Genomic DNA, 20,128 nt, shown 5'->3' with positions numbered 1-20,128 from the left:
AAAACGCATTTCAGAGTATGAACAGAGCTGCAACTGAAATGTTTCCCTGAAGTCATTCCTTCCCCAACAGAATGATTAGTAATAATGAATGCAGAGAATTGGATATGCCAGTTGCTGTAATTGCAGTAGAATGAAGCCCACTCACGGTGCGGGTGCCAGCTGGCTGCACACTACTCAAATCAGATCAAAACACACTTAAAGGCAATGCTGGTGTGAGTGAGGACATCCTGACGCATCTGCACAACACTTTGCCGGAGGAAAATACGCAGATGCTCTATTTAGTCAATAATATGTGGCAGCCCAGAACCAGTGTTTATTTTTAAATAGAAAATGCTCTTTATTTAAAATTCAGGATGGTTCTCGGCTTACCGTAATAAGATTAGATGAAACCAAAAATCAGGAATTATTACAAAAAGAATTCTAATGATGGCTTCTGGGACAAACATGATAAGATCCAGATGCTAACATGCAAGTGAAGGTGCTCCGCTCTGATTGCACAGATAGTATTTTTGGAATTGTTCAATGATGGAGTGAGAGCTTTGTTTGTCCATTAAATAGGTGTGTAGATCTAGACATTGTATGCACTGTATATGTATATGAAAGGCATGACTACACCACAAATCACCAGCTCAACTTTATCATTACCTTAAAAAGTCTGAAGTCTCATGAGCATCTTATAAATTTGGACCAAAAAGGTCTTTAATGCACCTCTAATGGCAAAACCTGTGCCTCTAGCAAAAGCATTTGCAACCCAAATCCATTCCTTGTAGTCTTGAAAATGAGCTAAGCTGCATCAGCCGTGTCTCATTGCAAAGTCACCTTCCCACACGGGCTCTGCATTTTTCTTCCGCTCAGGACAAGACACACATTTTTTTTTTTTCAGGCAAGGGGGCCCGCACTTGAATAATTTACACTGTGCATGTTGCAGTGAGATATACATGCAGTCAGAGGTCAGGTCAGGCTATCTTGATAACACTGTGGTCATGCAGAGTACCACTGTCTCCCATTCCTGCTCTGCTAGCCTCTCCCAGAAGTTATTCTGGAGTGATTAGTGGCAGAGGCAGTGGTAAGGAGCCTAGAGCTATTACCAGCTGCATCTGATCATCACTGGGCAACATCTGTGTAGGTATAAATTTGTCTTCCTCTGTGATTCAGATCCAGGAGTCACAAGAGTTTATCATTCTAATGTCTGTGATGTCGTATTTTAAGAGATGCAGGATTAATCAAGAGCACCAGCAGGTGAGCCAATGATTAGTCTCTCTGCTCTATTGTCTCTGACAGCCAAGCTTCTGCATTATAATATCTTCCTTATCGTTTCTTGCACGTGTGGATACCTCTAATTAGCAGGATGCAGTTTAAATTCTTGCCTGTCTCTGTTGGTGACCATTCCACCCCTCAGCAAGCTTGTTATGAGTGAAAGAATCAAATGTGACTTCAACCCCAGGACCCGAGTTCACTCAGTGCCTGTTTGATGTTTTTACTCGTCACTGTTTTTCATTGGCGATGGGACCTTTCCTTGGTTCACAGGCCTTGGGGCTGATAGGAGCTTGAAATGGGATCTGTTTTTGAAACAAAGTGTATCTGATCTAATAAAAGACGACATGGTCCTGAGAAGAGACTGTCATGCACGTAGAGCTAGGGCACTGCTAACAGTCAATGAATAAAGAAATAAAAAGGAGAACCAAAGGCATGTGAGTGTTTATTTATTCAACATCTCTGACATTCCCTTTGCTGTTACTTTTCACTTATTGATAGAAGCCAAAGCTTAGATCAAATCTGAAATCTGAGGCTAATGAGTATAAAGACATATTTCTTTTTTTCTGTTTTTTATCCAATGATTGCAAGCATATGTAGCATGTGAATGAGTTAGAGGTCAGCCACAATAAAAAAAAAAAAAACAGACTGAGCTCATGAATAATTATGAGCTAATCATTTGCATTTGCAATTTATTTCCCTTGAAAATTTCACTGAGATTTCCTTGTTACACAAAATCTCACTAGCAAGGGAAGCTTGAGGAGTTAGACAGAGAGTCATGCTTTCCCTCCAAGCCACTGGTTGGATTGAAAGGTCTGGGGGGAGTACTTAGCTCTAACTGCTGCCATAGGATATGCTTGTCTCAGGTCACCCAGAAAATTGACCCACCTAGTCAAAATAGTTCCAAAAAAACAGGGGGAATATCGCTTATACACTCAGAATCATAGATAAAGGACTGGAGCACAAGGATCACAGGCAAATGAGAGCGTAAAGAAATATATTCATTTTCATCAAGTCAAATTATGAACACAAAAGGAATTATCTTCATTTCATATTGACTCTCTTCAGATAACTCTTAGGTCTGTCTTAGAAAAGGGCTTGGCAAGTCTATTCCCTGAGGACTAGACTTGCCCTAAATTTTAACTAGTTCCCTGAGGACTAAACTTGCCCTAAATTTTAACTAGTTTATCAAATATCCTATGAATCCATTTTACTTGGTATTCCAGGTGTAAGTCAAATGCTAATTTACTAAAATTACTAGAACCTGCAGAACACTGTCCCTCAATGACTGTGACTGCAACTGAGTCTTGCTCTGCAAAAAATGTCTCAAATTTATTTTCCCTATATATCTAGTTCTGACCAAAGGAGTTATTAATTAGAAGAAAGGACCCGAAAGATTAACATGATGACAGCTCTGTTTTCTAGGTCGCACACAGTTTGCATCATAAGTTGACCTTTGACAATCAGAGAAGCCATAATTTCTCCACTTCCCTGTCCACTCCCCACTTTGAACCCAGTCATCCCGTCCTCCCCACACAAATGCCCTTGATGTGTGCTGATGCATACCAATATCTTGGTCCACAAAAAAACATTATCTGTATATTATATGCGAGGGACTTCTACTCCCAAATTCCCGGCACAGACTTACAACATCTTTGGATAGAGAACAATAAGGCGATGGCTAAAGTGGTAAAAGTTCAACTTGGACGCTGCACCAGAATGAAGAATAAAAAAAAGGATCAAAATGCTGAGGCTCATTGAAGTTGACCCGTTCCAATGCTTGAGCATGGGGAATGCGAAGCTAGACAACCCAATGCCTGAATGAGAATTTGAAGAGGCCCAGACTGACACTCAGAGCAACATTCTTGAACACACCAGCCCCCTCTTCTTTGGAATGACCAGCGAGTGCAGTGACACGAGTCTGAGCAGGCGTTACTGGCCACTGCCTGGGGCTGGAGCAGTGGCATCTGGGAAAGGTCCTCTCCTGAGATGATGACTATCTGAAAATGACACTTTCTGCTGTCTGCACAGGACAGGATGCCACCTTTCATCTCTATAGCCTGGACTGCAACCTGTGGACTATCTGAGCTAATTTAACTGACCTAATTCACTAATTTGCACTATTACACACAAGGTTAAGTCATTTTAGAAAGTCTTCTTGTGCTCATTCTATTGCACATGTTAACATCTCAGAAATGCAAATCATTTAAAGATGCTGCCAAACTAAACATTACAACCTCCTGACTTACTTTTAAGGCCTCAAGACAGTGATGGGGATTCTATTTTAAAAAGATCCCAAACCAATATAACACATACCTGTAAAACTCTTGCTCACGAAACCCACAAACTTAGCATGCCAAGGAAGATGTTAATGTTACTCTGACACCAGAAGGAAACATGTACCACTGACATGGTCAACAACAGATATTCATATTTTAGCTCGCAATTTTAACTCGGCCTTTAGAGGCCATGCTATTGATTAAAACTTGGAGGCCTGGTAGGAGTAAAAGCCATGCATCCTCCTTTCTTTTGGACTGGACAGGTCAGATAAAAGTTAGACGTGTCTTTATCAGTGGCATGAGATTGCCATGTTCTACCAGAGAAATTACAAGCACAGACAACAGTGGCCCCACCCATTCCTGTCAGTGCATTCCACTGGGGAAGATTGATGACTGCAGGGTTCTTCCCTGTCCTTTTGATAGGCTGAGGAAGGGGAGGTGCTGTCTCAGACAGGAGAATGGGTGGCATCTGTCAGACAATGAATTTGCAAAAGACCAATGCACTAAATCACAAAATTCGTGCTCTGTGGATTGGTCAGGCAAACTATGGGTCGCTGAGACACATTGGGGAACCTCAAGTCTCCAAGACTTTTCTGGATCACGTCCAAACAAGTCTTCTTTCCTTCCACAGCAGACTTGCTCAAAGCTCTTGCAGGATCCTGGCAGTACTTTCGGCATGTGTACGCCTATTTGGCAAGCTATCTGCATGAAATTCAGGCGTGAATCCGCCAGTAACACGTGGTTCATACACCTCGGCCTCCCTGCTTTTTAAGACTCCACTGAGGCTTGTGAAAACATCCAACCGGATGCAAAAATATGGACACGCTGTGCTTCCCTTATAAGCTCCCGCGTGTGCATTTGGAAGACTTCATGGCAGGGAGGCGCAAGAAAGCCCTTAATGGGCCACAGGATTAAAACAATGAATATTGCATATCTCCTTTAGTGAGTAGTGAGTGTTCAAGTGACTCTTCCACTTCAACCCTACTTCCTGTTGGCTTTCATTTGACAGTAAATCTAATGTATAACATTATAAGTAAACATTATTATTTGGTGCAGTGCTTAAAGTTATGTCGTGTAAAACAAATGAGGTTTGTATTGTGTATTTATGTATTCATGATCTTATTCTGGACATAGTATGTTCATAACAAAACAATCTGCTTATTTTTTTTCTCTCCAAATGATAATCCGTTTTGGAAACCAAATAGGCAATCAAATAAGAAAATATACCAGAACATTGGCGATATGTATATTTCACTGAAGAATGAACATGGCTGTTACACAGTGCAAATGAAATCACAGTGCAAACCTACATAACCATGTTTGCCTACTATTGCAGGATTTCATTGATTTGGTTCTGAAAAGCCTCTGAAAAGAGTAGCCTTTGTAATTATATTATTTTTAATTATAATATCTATAATGGCAATTTTGTCACCAGAAACACAATTTGATAAAAGTGAATAATATTGTGAAAAACTGCCGTACATAGATTTGCATGGTGGACATAGGGATACATGGACACAAGACTGCAAGGTCCATACAGGAGTACAATACACATACAGCTGCACTCTGTATATAGGGTTGTGTGAGACACATAAGGTTGCACACTGCATATAGCGCTGCATGCTACATAAGTCTGCATAGGTCTGCATGAGGCATGTATGGCTGTAACATACACATACAGCTACACAGTGAGGCAATTAGCCACACAGCCAACATGGTCTCAGATTCAAGGGCTTGAAAGTTCATGCAGCTTCATTCACTCACTTCACTGGTTTGGAGATCCGTTGTAAACATAGCTCCTGAAAAGCCTCACCAGATGCCTGTTCTGGGGTTATGTAAACACTCTGATACACACACAATGGGTTTACATTGCATCCCTTCTGAGGTCAGACACAAACAAGCTGTTCAAGGAAATAACTTTAAGCTCCATATTTTGAAATGTTTATTTTGTGTTATTGCATGGAAAGGCTGAAACATCTAAGCACTGTGTCCATGAGGAATGAATTGACAATTAATGTATTTTTTGCCACTTAATACCCTTGTTGAATTAAGTGGTAAAATGTTACTGGTAGCTCGCGACAATGTGAGTGAGTGTTGAATGAGGAATGTGGCCATGTGTTTTTTTCTTTTTTTTTTAGGTGATGTGACTGTTTTCTTTTGCTGTCTTGTAACACAACCCACAATGTTTAGACAGTTGAAATAAAGGTTTGAATAGCTGGCAGGGGTTGGATTACACAAGGTATCTTCTTTGTAAGTCTATCATGGAACAGCTGCAGAAAAATGCAGGACTGTAAATCAGTTAAGAAGACAAATGATGGGATGAAATGTTTTTAAACAGCACCTGTTGTTTTTTGGTGATGCTTAAAAAGAAGTAACAAGCTAAGTTTTAGCAATTGGGTCACTTAAATGTCTGAAAGATAAAGTGTCTTTAGTACACAGTCTGAAATAGAAAACAACTATTGACCATATTTTCCCAGTTTCCAAATTTCAGTTCCTTAGTTGACATTTTTTTTCACGCTTAACATGGTTTAGCATAAAAAAAGAAAGTTACTGTTGAAAAGTCAAAGCACAGTGAGGTAATGTTCACAGCACTTAATTCAAATATTTGCTAGTGTTGTCTCCCTGCCGGGGAACACACACTTAGCATTGGCACACAGGCAGTGTTCTGACAGCACTGACGTTTACTCATCAGCTGCTTGTGGGATAAACAGAAGGACTCTTTAGAGAACTTACACCTGTTCTTTGCCAGACAAATCTTTAATGTTGAATAGTACAGGGAATTTTAGACACTTCATAAACCTCGTGTTCCTTCAGGCAGAAGCCTCAGCAATGGCTCCAATGTAAACTTTGGTGATCAGCGGGGTATTCCTCCAATATATCCAACACATGCTTTGACTGGCTTTGCCGACGGGCTTCACTTGAGATCAGTGCCAAGAGACCACCACTGGCTGGTAGTGATTTAGAATGTACTGCGGAGGCTCATGCATGTTTGTGTAAAGAGAAGCAAATTAACCTGGCACACTCCAGAGCAATGAGTGGACCACGGGAAGGGTTAATTTCACCAAACATCGACTCTCTGCCCTTTCTTTCTCTCTCTAACAGCCCTCCTCATTCACCACACTGTAGCAGAGAGATACTAGGATTCTTCCCTAATTAACAAGCCTGCTTGCTACAGAAATGGAACAGTTTGAAAAGCAGTCAGCAGGCCTGCCTCAGCTGTCTGAAAATAACACAAAAAACCTGCTAAAAACAGACTGTGCACACAGTTTTGAAACCGAAATGAAATAACAACCAGCTGCACTGACAGCTTCCTGTCAAACTCATACTCAAGGTATCATATTTAAAGGTAGCTGTTCTGTTCTTATTTCCACAACTCTTTGGGAACACTGTATTAGAAGTAAAAGAGTAACATATTTCTTTTACTTGTGTATCAATCAAGAACTCTTAAACTCAGTATATTTAGAGTTGCTTGGTGAGAAGGACATTTTTTATGTCATCAGATTCCATCAAAACCAATGAAGGTTTGATTTTTGAAGAATCTGTGGTTGTACCGTAGTATTATATGCGTGTCTCTAAGCTGTATGTATCTTTAAACTCAAGACCATGCAGCCAGATATAAGACTGAATGTAAGTTCACCAGGTTGTCGGGCTTAGGTCCCCAGATTTTTGGATTTTATTTAATGGATTACTTTATTGAAGATTCCCACTGCTCAGGGCTGACACATCCTGTTTTAAAGTGACATGGAAATGTAATGGGGGCTCTACGGAGAAGGAGCTGTGGTCTTTCAGATGAGACTGTAAACAAAGCCCTGACTCACTGCGGTTCGCAAAGATCCCTTAGCAATTACATAGAGAGCACATTAATCTCAGTAATCTGGCCAAATATGAGACACTGGGTGCATTCTTTTTCTTTAGAAACGAGTCCACACATCCCTTCCTCAGTTCCTCTGAAACATATCAGGTTGACGAGGAGGAAATATATGGAAGATATGGCATATATGTGGGAGCTTATTCCACAGATCTTTGGAAAACTACTCTGCATGAGGATACATCAATGGATCCTCTGCAGAAGAAAACAATTAAGATGCATGTCTTGCATCCTTCATATATCTGTTATGATTTGACAAAGTCCTTATGGTGGTCATCAGTTACTGATTTCTGCTTTACAGACGATTTGAGAATGTACGAATCAAGGATAAGATGCAATGTAGCCCCTCCCTCAAATCTGGCCAGCTGGAAAAAGCCCCTGCAACTCATTGGCTATACTATTCCTTGTGTGCCCTTCCCTCCTTGTTTTTATCCAGTTGTCACTGTTAAAGACTAACTAATTTTATCGATGAAGGTCAAATCAATAAAACGACAACTGTCATCTGTGCTAGTAAATTATTTTTCCTGTAGTGTTGTCTTTCCCTCAATTTGCAATTCATGTTTCCATTTCATGCATATGGCGGCACTACTCTGAATTATTATTCTGAAGTATACTGTGAAGTATTAATAGGCATCCCCCTACATGGGTGGAATCCATCAAAAAGGCCTTTTGATTAAATATAAACTTTTATTTTATTAATGGTTGTAAGTTTCCAGTTTTGTTTTACTCGCATGGGACTAAGACTATCGAAAAAAAATTCAAAACCTAGCATGAATGGCTATACAGAATAGACACAAATTGAGACAACAGAAACAGTCATAAATGGCATGGACGTTAAAGGAAGACTATTTTGTCATTCCATTTCACAAAAAAAATAATACCCTTTGCTCAATACATCCATCTGAAGTGAGGAGTCAAACATTTACATTTATTTATTTAGCAGACGCTTTTATCCAAAGCGACTTACAAAAGTGCATACAGTAGGTACAGCGACAGTACGGGGACAGGATGTGTACAGTTCCACATCATCATCATCAGTTCAAGACTAACAAGAAACAAAGGTTACCACTTTACTGTCAGCTGGAACAAAAGACTTCAGACTCCCTGTTATTTTTTTAATGTATTCACTTGTTTGTTAGTTCATTTTGCATTTTAATGCAAATCAGCAATGGCTTAAGTTAAAACGCATTTAATCTTCCCATTCTTTTATCCTTTGACATTGCCAGCAGAGTGCTTCACTGTCTTTGGTGTCAACAGCAACACACAAAAGTAATGGATGGAAACATTAAGTGGCACAAAAAGAGAAAAGAAAAACAACAATGAGAATGTATAATCACTACATTTCATGGTAATAAAAAGGTCTGAAATAATAGTTCAGCCCACTTCAATTTTCATAATCCATGAAGGCTGTAAACTCCTTCATTGCTTCTAGAAGCTGGGAGCCAGAATCAAAACTGCATGCTAAATAGAACCCTTGTTTCCATGTAGAGCTGGAACCAGAGTCTTTCTGTCAAGCTGACCCATAGCAGCTCAGTCTGCTGCTGCTACTAGTGCTGACCAACAGACAGTCTCACTGTAGGCGGGGACGGCAATCTACATAAGTATGTTGCCTTTGTCAGTTGCAGCAATAAAGACCACAGAAATAAATATTAGATGTGTAAAGGAGAACCATAGAGAGGTAGATGCAAATATTATGGAGTTTTGTTTTCTGTCTCTACAGCGGAAAATGGCCACATTTGCCTGAGGCCTGACAGGGGGTGTTAAAAGTGTGTGTATGTATGTGTGTGTGTGTGTGTTTGGAGGGGTGGTGCTTTGTTTTTTTGGTATTTTAACATGATGTAAATTTGCAATGTAACCATGTGTATTTTGATTATAATGCTTCTCTCAGACTGGATAAAGAAAACATGTGAAGTCTCACCACAAGAAAACTCTGTAAATTAAGACCAGTCAAAAGGAAAGATTAACCAGAGAGAGACCAAACTCCACACTCTCCTTGAACTCAATCATCCAACGCTCTTATTTGATTTTATTTGACCGTGTCTAATCATGATACTATCCCACTGTCTCTCAACACTGTCCAAAATTCCAGCTGGTGAAAATAATATTTAGATTCCAGTCTTTTACAAGCAAACGACCTCCTATTTTGTGTGCTGAGTAAAAAAGTCCTCTATTAAAAATAGTAATTTTATGTTTGTGGAAGGCTAGAGTGCACTTTGCCTATAATGGAAATGTATTCACCCCTGAAGTCAAATTTTAAAAATGGTGATTGTAAAAAAACACTCTGAACACTCTGTATTTGTTGAAACATTCCTGCATCCAACATTCTGTCCCTCTGTGTTTTCACTAAGGCGGTCCCAGCCATACCATGGCATGCTTTTGTTTCCATTTGAAATGTTTCTGCAAATGTTTTGTGACCATTAAATTCAGCTTATCAACTGCACCTCACAGCAATTAACTGCTTTTATGTTTGGCCACTGTGGTTGGAAATGCTGTCCTAAAGGAGCGAGTCCTGCATTTTGCCCACGAAGGGACTTATTTGAATGCATTGAAGCAGAAGACTCATTTTTGTGAGCAGCGCCTCACCAGATTGATCGGGGTCATGTAGTTGATTGAAAAATTGTGAGTTATTGCAGTTGGCTCCATCAACGTGTTTCAGGGCCAAAGTGTTTTAAAGACATGCTATGTTATGAAGCGTCTGGGTGAGCACAATGTGATGAGTGCTAAAGGCTTGCCAGTGAATTTTAACATGGTTTCACCCAGCGCATAATGGATTATGCTAATTGACATGACACCACTGCCACATCCTTAGTAAAGGATGCATGTTGTTTGCGTTTAGAAAATTCCTAAAGGCCCCTATATGGCAAGAACAAAGGCTCTACTTTCCATAGCAATCCCAAGGCCCCCCATTAGTGTTTTCCGTGAAAATTATAGATCTGTCACAGTGATCCACTAATTCATGGTTTGTTTACAGTTTGCTCAGGAGTCCTGTTCACTGTGGAGGGGGAAGGTGCACTCCTGTTGTAATATTGTAAAAAGAAGACATCCGTGGCTTCGTAAAGGGGGATGATCCACACGACGTTATGGGCCCTGTGACACGGAGTGTGTCCTCAGAAGCAGGAGTCTCTGTCGCGGCTTGCTGGCACAATTGATGTTCCCTCTGAACTAATGCTACCTTGTTGGGAGTTGGCTGTGTACCTTTCTGGGGAGACAGAGATAAATTGGCCTATTAAGAAATGAGATCACATTTCCTTATTTGAGCTGAAGAGATGTGTTTCCCCGCCCCTCCCCCCCAGTGCATCGACTGTAAAACAGGTACCTGAGGGAACCCTGCAACCTCCCGCACATGACACCCTCCTTCTACAAGGCGCTCCAAGACTCATAAAGGAACAGCAGGGCCTAAAACAGTTGTCGAAAGGGCTGCCTGCTTCCCAGGGTGCATGGCTGAGGGGCCATGCCTCCTCTCTCTATGAGGCAATTCAGGATATTCACCGTTGGGGCTCGGGGGATTCATATTTATGTCCTCCACACAAAGCTGCTCACAGCAAATGGGGCCTACTGTTAAGCACTAATGGGTGTTCGAGGTGGAGGTGTGAAATCTGGCCATTACCATGAAAGCCCATGTCAAGCTCCCTCCTTGAGTTGCCTGGCCTGACAGCCAAGGGAGGTATCCTGAGAAAGGAGGTGAATTTACTTTTCAAAGAAAGAAAGAAAAAACAACTTTAGTCTATTGTTTTCCCTTCAGGACTTCACTGGCCAGTTCTGCTCATGAACTGCACCCACTGCCAGAGGAGATATCTGCCTTAACAGAATGCTGTGGTGTTCTGTGTAAACATTATTCTTTATGACAATGTTCTCCGTTAATGTTAACAACACAAATGAATCGTGCACCATGTCATCCAGAGTACAGCAATGGTTCCCTAACATGGTAACTCAGAAGGATTTGTTTTCAAGCCCAGTTACACTGCTCACTCATTTGATTACTTTCTATGTAATTCCATTACAGCAGGAGAAGTAATATCTATGTGGCTGAACAAGCAAGACGGAGAAGAAACACATGGCGCAGAAATACAGCTAATCAAGCTGCGGCTTTGAACTTTGCCACTCAAGGTGTCTTCCTGTGTCCTGTTTTAGTTTCCCACAAGTTTCTATTTCAGACCTCAATTGTTGGAGCCCTTCTCTCAGCTGGACCGTTCCCAATCTCAATATGATCAGGCAGCTAATCACGGAGGGACAAAAGCATCAGTGCGTTTGTCCTCCGCCAGCATGGAGGTCACAAGACTCTGCGTTCACAGAGGATGGAGGGTGTGGCCGTGCTTTAAGGGTCTGCGGGGCAAAGATAAATTTTCAAGGGCTTCCTTTTATTTTGTATTTTTAAACTGTGACCCTGCACAGAGCTATGACCTCACTCTTGCTCACTGGGGCAGCAGTCTCTGAATCATTCTTATCTATAACAACGTCAAACTCGCCAGCGTTCTCCTCGGTCACGTGTGTAACAAGAGTGAAGATACGCCAGACTCCTTCAAAGTAAAAACATTTAAATAAATATAACATGCTTTTTCAAAAGGGGCATAAACACATGCTAAAGATACATCAGATTTGTTCCAGGATGCTCTGTTTTAAATTCACTCTGAGACATGACAGGAAGGGAGGTGACCTTTCATAGCATGTTTCTGTTATGTCAGATAGATTTTATGTCTGTGTTGACAGAATGGCAGACTAGATATGTGAAGAGGTCCAATAAATGTTATGGCAAAACATGGTCACATGTCGCATGATCCAGCAGCTATAGTCCATTGTACTCTGGAAGGGAAGGAAGCTACTGGGTTTCATTTGAAAATTTCTGGTGCCAACTAAGTCCTCTCAGAATGGGTCAAGTCCGTCACAAATTGGAATCACAGTCAGATCACACATAGGCACTGGGTGAAATAGAGGACAATGGAGGACAATCCTTAAGCACTATAATGGGCTTTATTAGAATCCATTGATCACTTCACTTTCTGCTCTGAGTGCAGACAGGCACTGACGCTTTATACCATTTGTGTGAGTGTTTCAAGTGCATTGAGCAATACAGAGCAGGAAACAAGGGCCATAATCTAAGTCAATTGGTATCGAGGAAATGAGAGCTCCTGACAAGAATGAGCTCCTGTCATAAATAGTTCGAAATGTGAACATTCTCAGGGAAAGTTTATTTTATTTTTTAACTCCTTGCTGCTTTGTGAAATCATTAACTGCTGAAGTTTCAGATCACTGGAAAATTTATCCAGTGTATTTCTTTTTCTTGTGTTTTCAGAATGTTTCCCTTTTGAATGGAGGCTGTCTTTGAATTAGAATGCTTTTTGAAGAGAAGTCAATGAGCTGTCAGAATCTCTTTTCCTCTTGCCTGGTTCCTCTAAGGTTGATTCTATAAAGGCTTCAAACGCCTTTATGATTTTAATGTGGCTATTTACTTATTTATAACAACGGGCAGGCACAATTGAGAGATTAAAAAATGACATAAACGAAATTCTAGGACTGTATTTTTATTTCATATTCCAGCAAAAAACGATGTTAAAGAGGAATGAAGCCATAAAAATAGCAGATCACTGGAGTCAGATAAGAATTATCAGATGAGCTATACTGCTCTTGACCTGCAAACAAGAGAGAGTTCTGATAACTGAGGAATAAAACAGCATTAGCAATGAAAGGTTTTTTTTTTTCTTTGGGGGAGGATGGTAATGCTTCACAATCGGTGATGCTATATACAAAAAAAAAAAAAGGTAAAATGGAACTCTCTTAACACAATGTTTCCTCTAACTTTACAGTATTAATTACAGAAGAACTCTTTACCATTGTATACTGTAAATATTCAGCAATCAGCTTCAAAATGCTCCTTGAAAGAAGTAGTTGGCTCTACCAGATAAAAACAGTCGCTACTATAATTGTGCCCCTCTTTCCATAAAATCCTATTAAAATATCCCAACATTAATTTTATGACGCTGTTGTCATGGTGTTGTTTAATCTCTCCTAAAAGCCCAACATTAGAGCCACAATGGCTCCTTTTGATGCCGCACTTTAAATATTGGACAACAATCAAATTGCTCATTCTTGCAGTTTCTAAATAATTTATGGCGTATTTTCTACCCTATAATTACACAGGCCCCAGGCCGGAGCCACACGCTGTAATAAGCCGCTTGGTTTTACTGCCTTCAGGTCCTCTCCAACAACTGTACTATTCTTTCCTCATGTGCCAGTAAACAATGTGAAAAACTGTATGAGTAATCACTTTGTCAAATGATATTCTTGTATCAGTTGTAGTTACAGATTCAGCCCATCATGAATTTGGAAGTAAAATCCATGCTGAATATCAGTCATTAACATATTACGGGAAAAAAGCCACTATGCCTTTTGTGGTGCTTTTTAAAAGAACACTATGCAGACAAACAGATACACAGAGTGATTTCTTGGCATTTCCTTTTATGGCTTTTTGTAAGAGATGACAATATTCCTTTATTGCAGACGCGAACAAGTCATCTCACACAGGAACTCTACAGCAAAGTGTGAAAAGATCAATATCCTCTTTTGATTTGCACTCAGTGCAACTCAGTATAAACCTCAGTGCATTACCAGTACCTACGTTTAAAAAATGTGATGAAAGGTAATGATTACTGTTTTTCAACTTTTTAGACATACCAGAAAACTTCACTTATATGTGTCTACCATATGTACCACAATATTTGTGCTTAGCTGAACTTCCCCAAGAGTCTCTATTATATCCATACAATACACATTTTATTTATTTATTTATTTTTACTGAAAATTGGCATAATAGAACCCCTTTGAATAATTTAAAGTAGAGTAAGATCATAATGCTGTAAAAACATTGAAATGGTTTGCAGCAAAATACTTATATTCTTCCTTAAGGAAAAATGAGGGCATCATTTTATTTTCACAATGGCTAAATTGGGATTCAAATCAGAGCTGTCTGCAATCAAATTCATTTGAATGCTTCCTATTGCGGTACATGAGAATGGAGTTTGATAATGAATGGCCCAGATTCACATTGCCATCTAGCTTGCAAGAAGTCAAAGCTTTACGGCTCGAAAGGGAGGCAAGCATTCAAACTTTCTCACCGCTTGATTGCCTCGCTAGAAAGTCCCCAAATAACAGGTCCTGTAAACAAATGCAGAGTGCAACACACAACTGCCTCCAGTAATAGCACCCAAGGTTGGATGCTTTCAACCATGAGACAATCAATCATAATCTGGCTGTACTGCGGCTGCCTTTATGCTACATTTGGGATGTAATTACGACATGAAGTCTACCTTTCATACCCCTCTATGACGCGTATACCTAGTCTGCGTTTTCAAAAAGTGTCAGATGTGGGTCTTGTTTTCTAGAGTGCCCACACACAACCACTAAAAGCCTGGAACAAGCTATGTTCAAACAGAAACTGCTGTAATATATTTGGTCATCAAAATATATTAACATTCACCATTAATTACAACAAAGAAATCTCTAAATACAAAAAGAATCAAAATTGCATTTTGACAAAATGATCATAACATTGTTCTGGAGATGGCATAGAAATCTAATTAATTTCAAAATCCCAAATATACTTCTGATATAAAACATTTTACATTAAAATAACTCTTGTGCCATACATATATGTATGAATTTATCTGGTAATAACTTGAGCCAATTATAAGAAATTCAGCAAATGCCCTTAGCCAAACAGATAGAGTTTGTTCATTATGTAGTACACATTCTTTTACAAATTAGTAAGAAATGACAATATTCCATTATGTCCATTGGTTTAACATATATAATGTCCATCTGCCACACACTTTGCATTGGTAATACACTACTTTGAGGTATTAAACCTAGGACCGTAACTTTACTCTGGATAGCTATAAATTTGGAAGTCACAATTTAACATCAAGGAAGGTCACATGTGCCAATGAAACTACACTGGGTTCTCATCACGATAGGAAATGTAGGATGTCTGTTGTTCATTGAAGTCACGGTCTGATTGCTTTTCATTACAAAGTAATCATTTAGTCTGTATTTCCAGGCACTAACACTGTAGCGGTGCAGACAGTCATGGGGAAATGCTTTTGGAAATCCCCCAGTTTGCAATTAATTTGGGCCTGAAAATAACAGCCTCTGGTAGCTGCACTTGTGAAAGGTTGACACACCATCACTGGCCTTTATTAAATATTGATTGTGAGATCAGAAACGCTAGTGCAGTGACCCCAAACATAAAATCCTATCGGGTTGCTACATACCTTTTTTTTTTACATCAGGCTGTACTTAAGTTTCTGAAATCAGAAATGAGTATTTTTTACCATTTACAGTGCCAATGCAACCTATATTTATATTCAAATAACAGCATAACACATTCACTATGCACTATGCAATGGCATTTTGTTATAAGCAGAAAGTATAGATTATAACCTTAAACTTGTTCCCTTAAGTGAGGTTCTCAATCGTGAAACAAAATTGCAAGTCATGACAGGAATTACAATCCAAACATCTGCCATCCAAGACTCTTGGTTACTGAAAAAGAGTGGCCAAGTAGTGGAACTGTTGATTTTGACTGGCTAGCAACTGGCTTGTGACAGATTGTGCCCGAGACGTGACTTACAGCGTCTGGAATTGTCTGGATCTGTGTCGGCCGTTAGCTTGCGGTGTTGAAGGACACCTCGTAATGAGGAAAATGCAATGTGCTATAAATAGCTGTTCTTCACATAACTTGAGAAAGGAGAAAGGGACTCACAAAGGTTATCAACCACCCTAAAAAGGTTATGATAACTGATGTTTCCCACAGTTTAAAAAAATAGAAATCACATGTTCAGTACATCAAGGTGAGCACCATCTCCAAAATATTAAGGAATTACTTTTTTTTGTTAAAAAAATGAAACAAAGAATCACTAGAAAAAGATAAAAATCTAAAACATGAATGGGATTACCAAGACCATTTAGATACACTTATATTTTTAATAAAAGCTCAGCAGTGATCTGATTTTATTTTTTAAGATAAACTAATGGCATTGATCTTTTTTTTTCTTCCAGAGGGCAAACCTGCGTCTTCAAGGCAGAGCATAAGCTTGAGGAGATACTGAAGGATTTGGACCTGACTCCTCCTATCCTGGCACTTGCTATCACAGAATGACACAATACATGGCACCATATCAGTTTTCTTGGTAAGATTCCTTCAATAGAGAATTTAGCTATTTCAGCACATTAAGGCTAATGAAATACTTGCACATTATCTTACCAGTTAATGTGTGTGTGATATTGATTCCTGTTGAAACGGGAAGGCCATAGCCCATGTCTTGCATCCTTATCCAATAGGCGAATCCGTTCTTCGAGATAAAATTAACTTAATGTTGGCACAGATTATCTGTTTGCAAAGTACCTGTTGTTTTCAGTACCTACTGACAGCTAGCAGTTGCAAATGAGAGTACAATAAGGCCTGATGCTGATACAAAATAACGTTAGAACTAATACTTTCATAAAGCAGCTGCCCTATGGGTGGTTTGTAGAAGTAAACTGGTGCCTGAAGCAGCAGGACAAACATTTTATTTTCTTGTTTTAGAGCTTCATGCCAGAATCGTCCTTCAGACTTGCATTGTATGTGATATTGGATGGACCAGAAGTTGAGCTTTAATCATAAACTGATGTGGATCTTTCTGAAGGTGATTTTTCATTGTCAGGGAAAAATGGCTGCACAGTTCACTGCTTTGGTGTGACACTGCTGCTCACCCTGTGATTAATTAAATGAGTGCCATGAAGATGCGTAGAAGTTCGTCAGAAGTCAGTCCATCAGAATCTGGAGGTTATGGTTCTTCCTGTGGGTTGCAGCCCTGCTGTGGTAATCCATCGTCACTCTTGGGCTGCTGAAACCTACCCTCGCTTACCAGCTGTCAGTGAGGCTGGCTGAACAGGGCAAGCCTGACACAAACTGATAAGCCAGGCTAGTCTAGCTGAAACCAAGAAGCAACAGCACTGCCCTCAGCTTTGTATGACATCATAGTATGACATCATAGATTCAGAGTTCATGGATGGCAGCTCCTCTGATACCATCTACAGAGACTATACATTTTTAATGATAGAATGATACTGATCACATAATGCTTTTAATTACAAGGCTAAAGGACAATGATTGCATTACTGTGCTCATCAACCTAGCTGTAAACACAACAAAAATACACATAAATATCAAATTTTGTAAATTTAAAATTAGGCTAAACTAAGAATGCTGAACTATAGTTATTTACTTTTTTAACTGCTCATTTTCCCCTCTTGCTCCGCTGAATTGTTTTTCTTACTTTAAGAAATACCCGTGTAATAATACAATAGTTTAAAAAAATTATTACTAAAAGTGCATATTTATAAAAATATATAATATATATAATTTTTGGCACTGTGACAAACTTAATTTATTTGTCAATAGTACCATTAATGGCCATATTACCACAGATATGCAATATGCTGATGCAAGGGGAAGGAAGCATCTCCTGCTCATCCATAGTCACAGTGGATCAGGCTTTTCAGAAAACATTGCTCACATTATATATAAAGGCATTGAAGGAAGACATGATTCACTGTTGTTCAAGGGGCTTCCCCATTATGGGTTTATTATTCCCTCTCAGAGCTGCAGAGTAAGCAAAACTATACATTAACAAACAGTGAGAAAATAACTTCTTCCTGCCTTCTTATTTATTGCAGGCCTCCAGATCAAAGTAACTGGTCGACTTTTGCAGGGTAAATGGTTCCTTTTGCAGCATCAGACAATTTGGTTATTCAGCAAAAAATTACACTCAAAAAGAATGCTTTTAAAAAAAAAGTGTGTATGTTTGATCACGGCAGTGCACTGTTTGCAAGTGTATTTCATTCTGTTTTAACCTACTCACCTCCACTGATCACCTGACCACCAAAAACAGACACGCTGCCAGCATTGCATCAGTAGAAAGCCAATTTCTGTGCCCTTGCTTCAAGGAAGCTGCAACTACCTTTTGCAAAAAAATGTTTCAACACCAGTTACAATCATCCTGCTGCTTTATCTTTTTCTTGAGATAAAGTAGGCAATATTTTACTGACCACAAGGAAAGCTATAATCAATACAGTACTTTTAAACGTAAAAAAATTGTCATAATTGTTATTTAGATTTATTTACATTTTGACTGTGCAATCCTAAAATATACAATCATTTTGATGAATGTACTACTGAAACAATATGAGATTGTAGGTGAGGTAAAGGACTGTGAAGCTTGCATTTGAATTTTCCGTTTTTGTCTGCTTTCATTCCTTCCCTTGCTTAAAAGTTTGCCTCTTTTGTTTACAGAAAGCAATACAGTTGACTTTTCCCTCCCCTTGGTGCGATGTCTCTGGCACGCTATTAGGAGCGGCTGCCTTCCTTGTCAGAAATCCAATCTTCCCTGGGCCCGGTCCCTCGGTGGCCAGTTTGCAGAGAGCGTTCAACACAGCTGTGAAACCAATCGGGCAAGCATGACATGCCCTCCGCCCCACAGTGCCCGTTCCCCCATCACCCCCAACCTGCGTGCCCGCTGCCACCTCTGCCCCACATGCCCGCTGGGCAGGAAAGGTGCAGAGGCAGCACCTGGACCGCCGAAGGTAGAAGAAATGTTTCTGGTTGCCTTAGCAACTGCACACACTCCCACTGTGCCAGGCCAGTTGACGAAGGCTGGCTGTCATCCGCTGGATATCTCTGGCAGAGGCAGGCTGATGGGGATTTCAGTTAGGTGAGGGGGCGTGGGGTGCTACTCTGTTGATTCACTCCTCCATTTTGACTGCTTGATGAACATATCAACAAGTTACAATGTGACATTTAGATGCCGAGAAAGCCCCTGAGAAATGGCAGGTATTTTTTAGGCCCATGCATCCCCTGAGATCTCCCAAAAGATAGTCTGCTTTTATTATTTGGTGAGTAGAGCAAAGGCAATGAGAGGTCGACACAATTGACTTTTGGTTATGGTAAATTAAATCTCAACATAATTCTCAGGCCTGGAAATCTTAATGCATTTCAAATGATGGGAGAATTCAGCAATATTGTCCTAATTTAAGCATCAAACAAGTAAACAACAACCAACCATACAGTATGTTGTGACACATCTGTGGTGTAACTGGGTCACAAATCTAACTCATATGTTATAAGCGATGAGCTATTTTTAGATATGGGATGATACTGCAACTATATGGTGAGGTCACATATCCAACTCCAACGCGACTCCAATGCAACTCCTGAAATTTAACGATAAGAACAGCTGTTGAAAATGTGCTACATATAAGGGAAGCTCTTTAGTTGCTAGACAAAGCCTACCTCATAGATAATCAGTTTGGCAAAGGAAGAGAGGTGGAACACAGCGCTCCACTATTTTGCAGGAACATTTGAGTCACGTGTGAAGACATTGCCTGATACTGACGCATTTCTGGACATAAAGACACACACATGCTTGGTGACTGAACACCAGCTGTCCGTCAGTCAACCCCAGTTATCTAAATTGAGCCTGAAGGCTTGGTTTGTGAGGAAAACTGAGAGAGATCATATAAAACAGACACTGTCTTGACATTTTGATTCATAATTCATATCTGAAGCAAGAAAAATGTCAGGCGAACGGACTGCTAGCTGTATGTTTTAAATCCAGAAAAAAGACACATGACTAGAAGAATGGGCTCTGCTTCCAGTGGACATGAACACAACACTGAAAGCAATTGTCAACTGGTA

Source organism: Megalops cyprinoides, chromosome 3 (assembly GCF_013368585.1).
Source record: "Megalops cyprinoides isolate fMegCyp1 chromosome 3, fMegCyp1.pri, whole genome shotgun sequence".
Lineage (NCBI taxonomy): Eukaryota > Metazoa > Chordata > Actinopteri > Elopiformes > Megalopidae > Megalops > Megalops cyprinoides.
The sequence above is the reverse complement of the archived record's forward strand: the minus strand, read 5'-3'. Positions refer to the sequence as shown.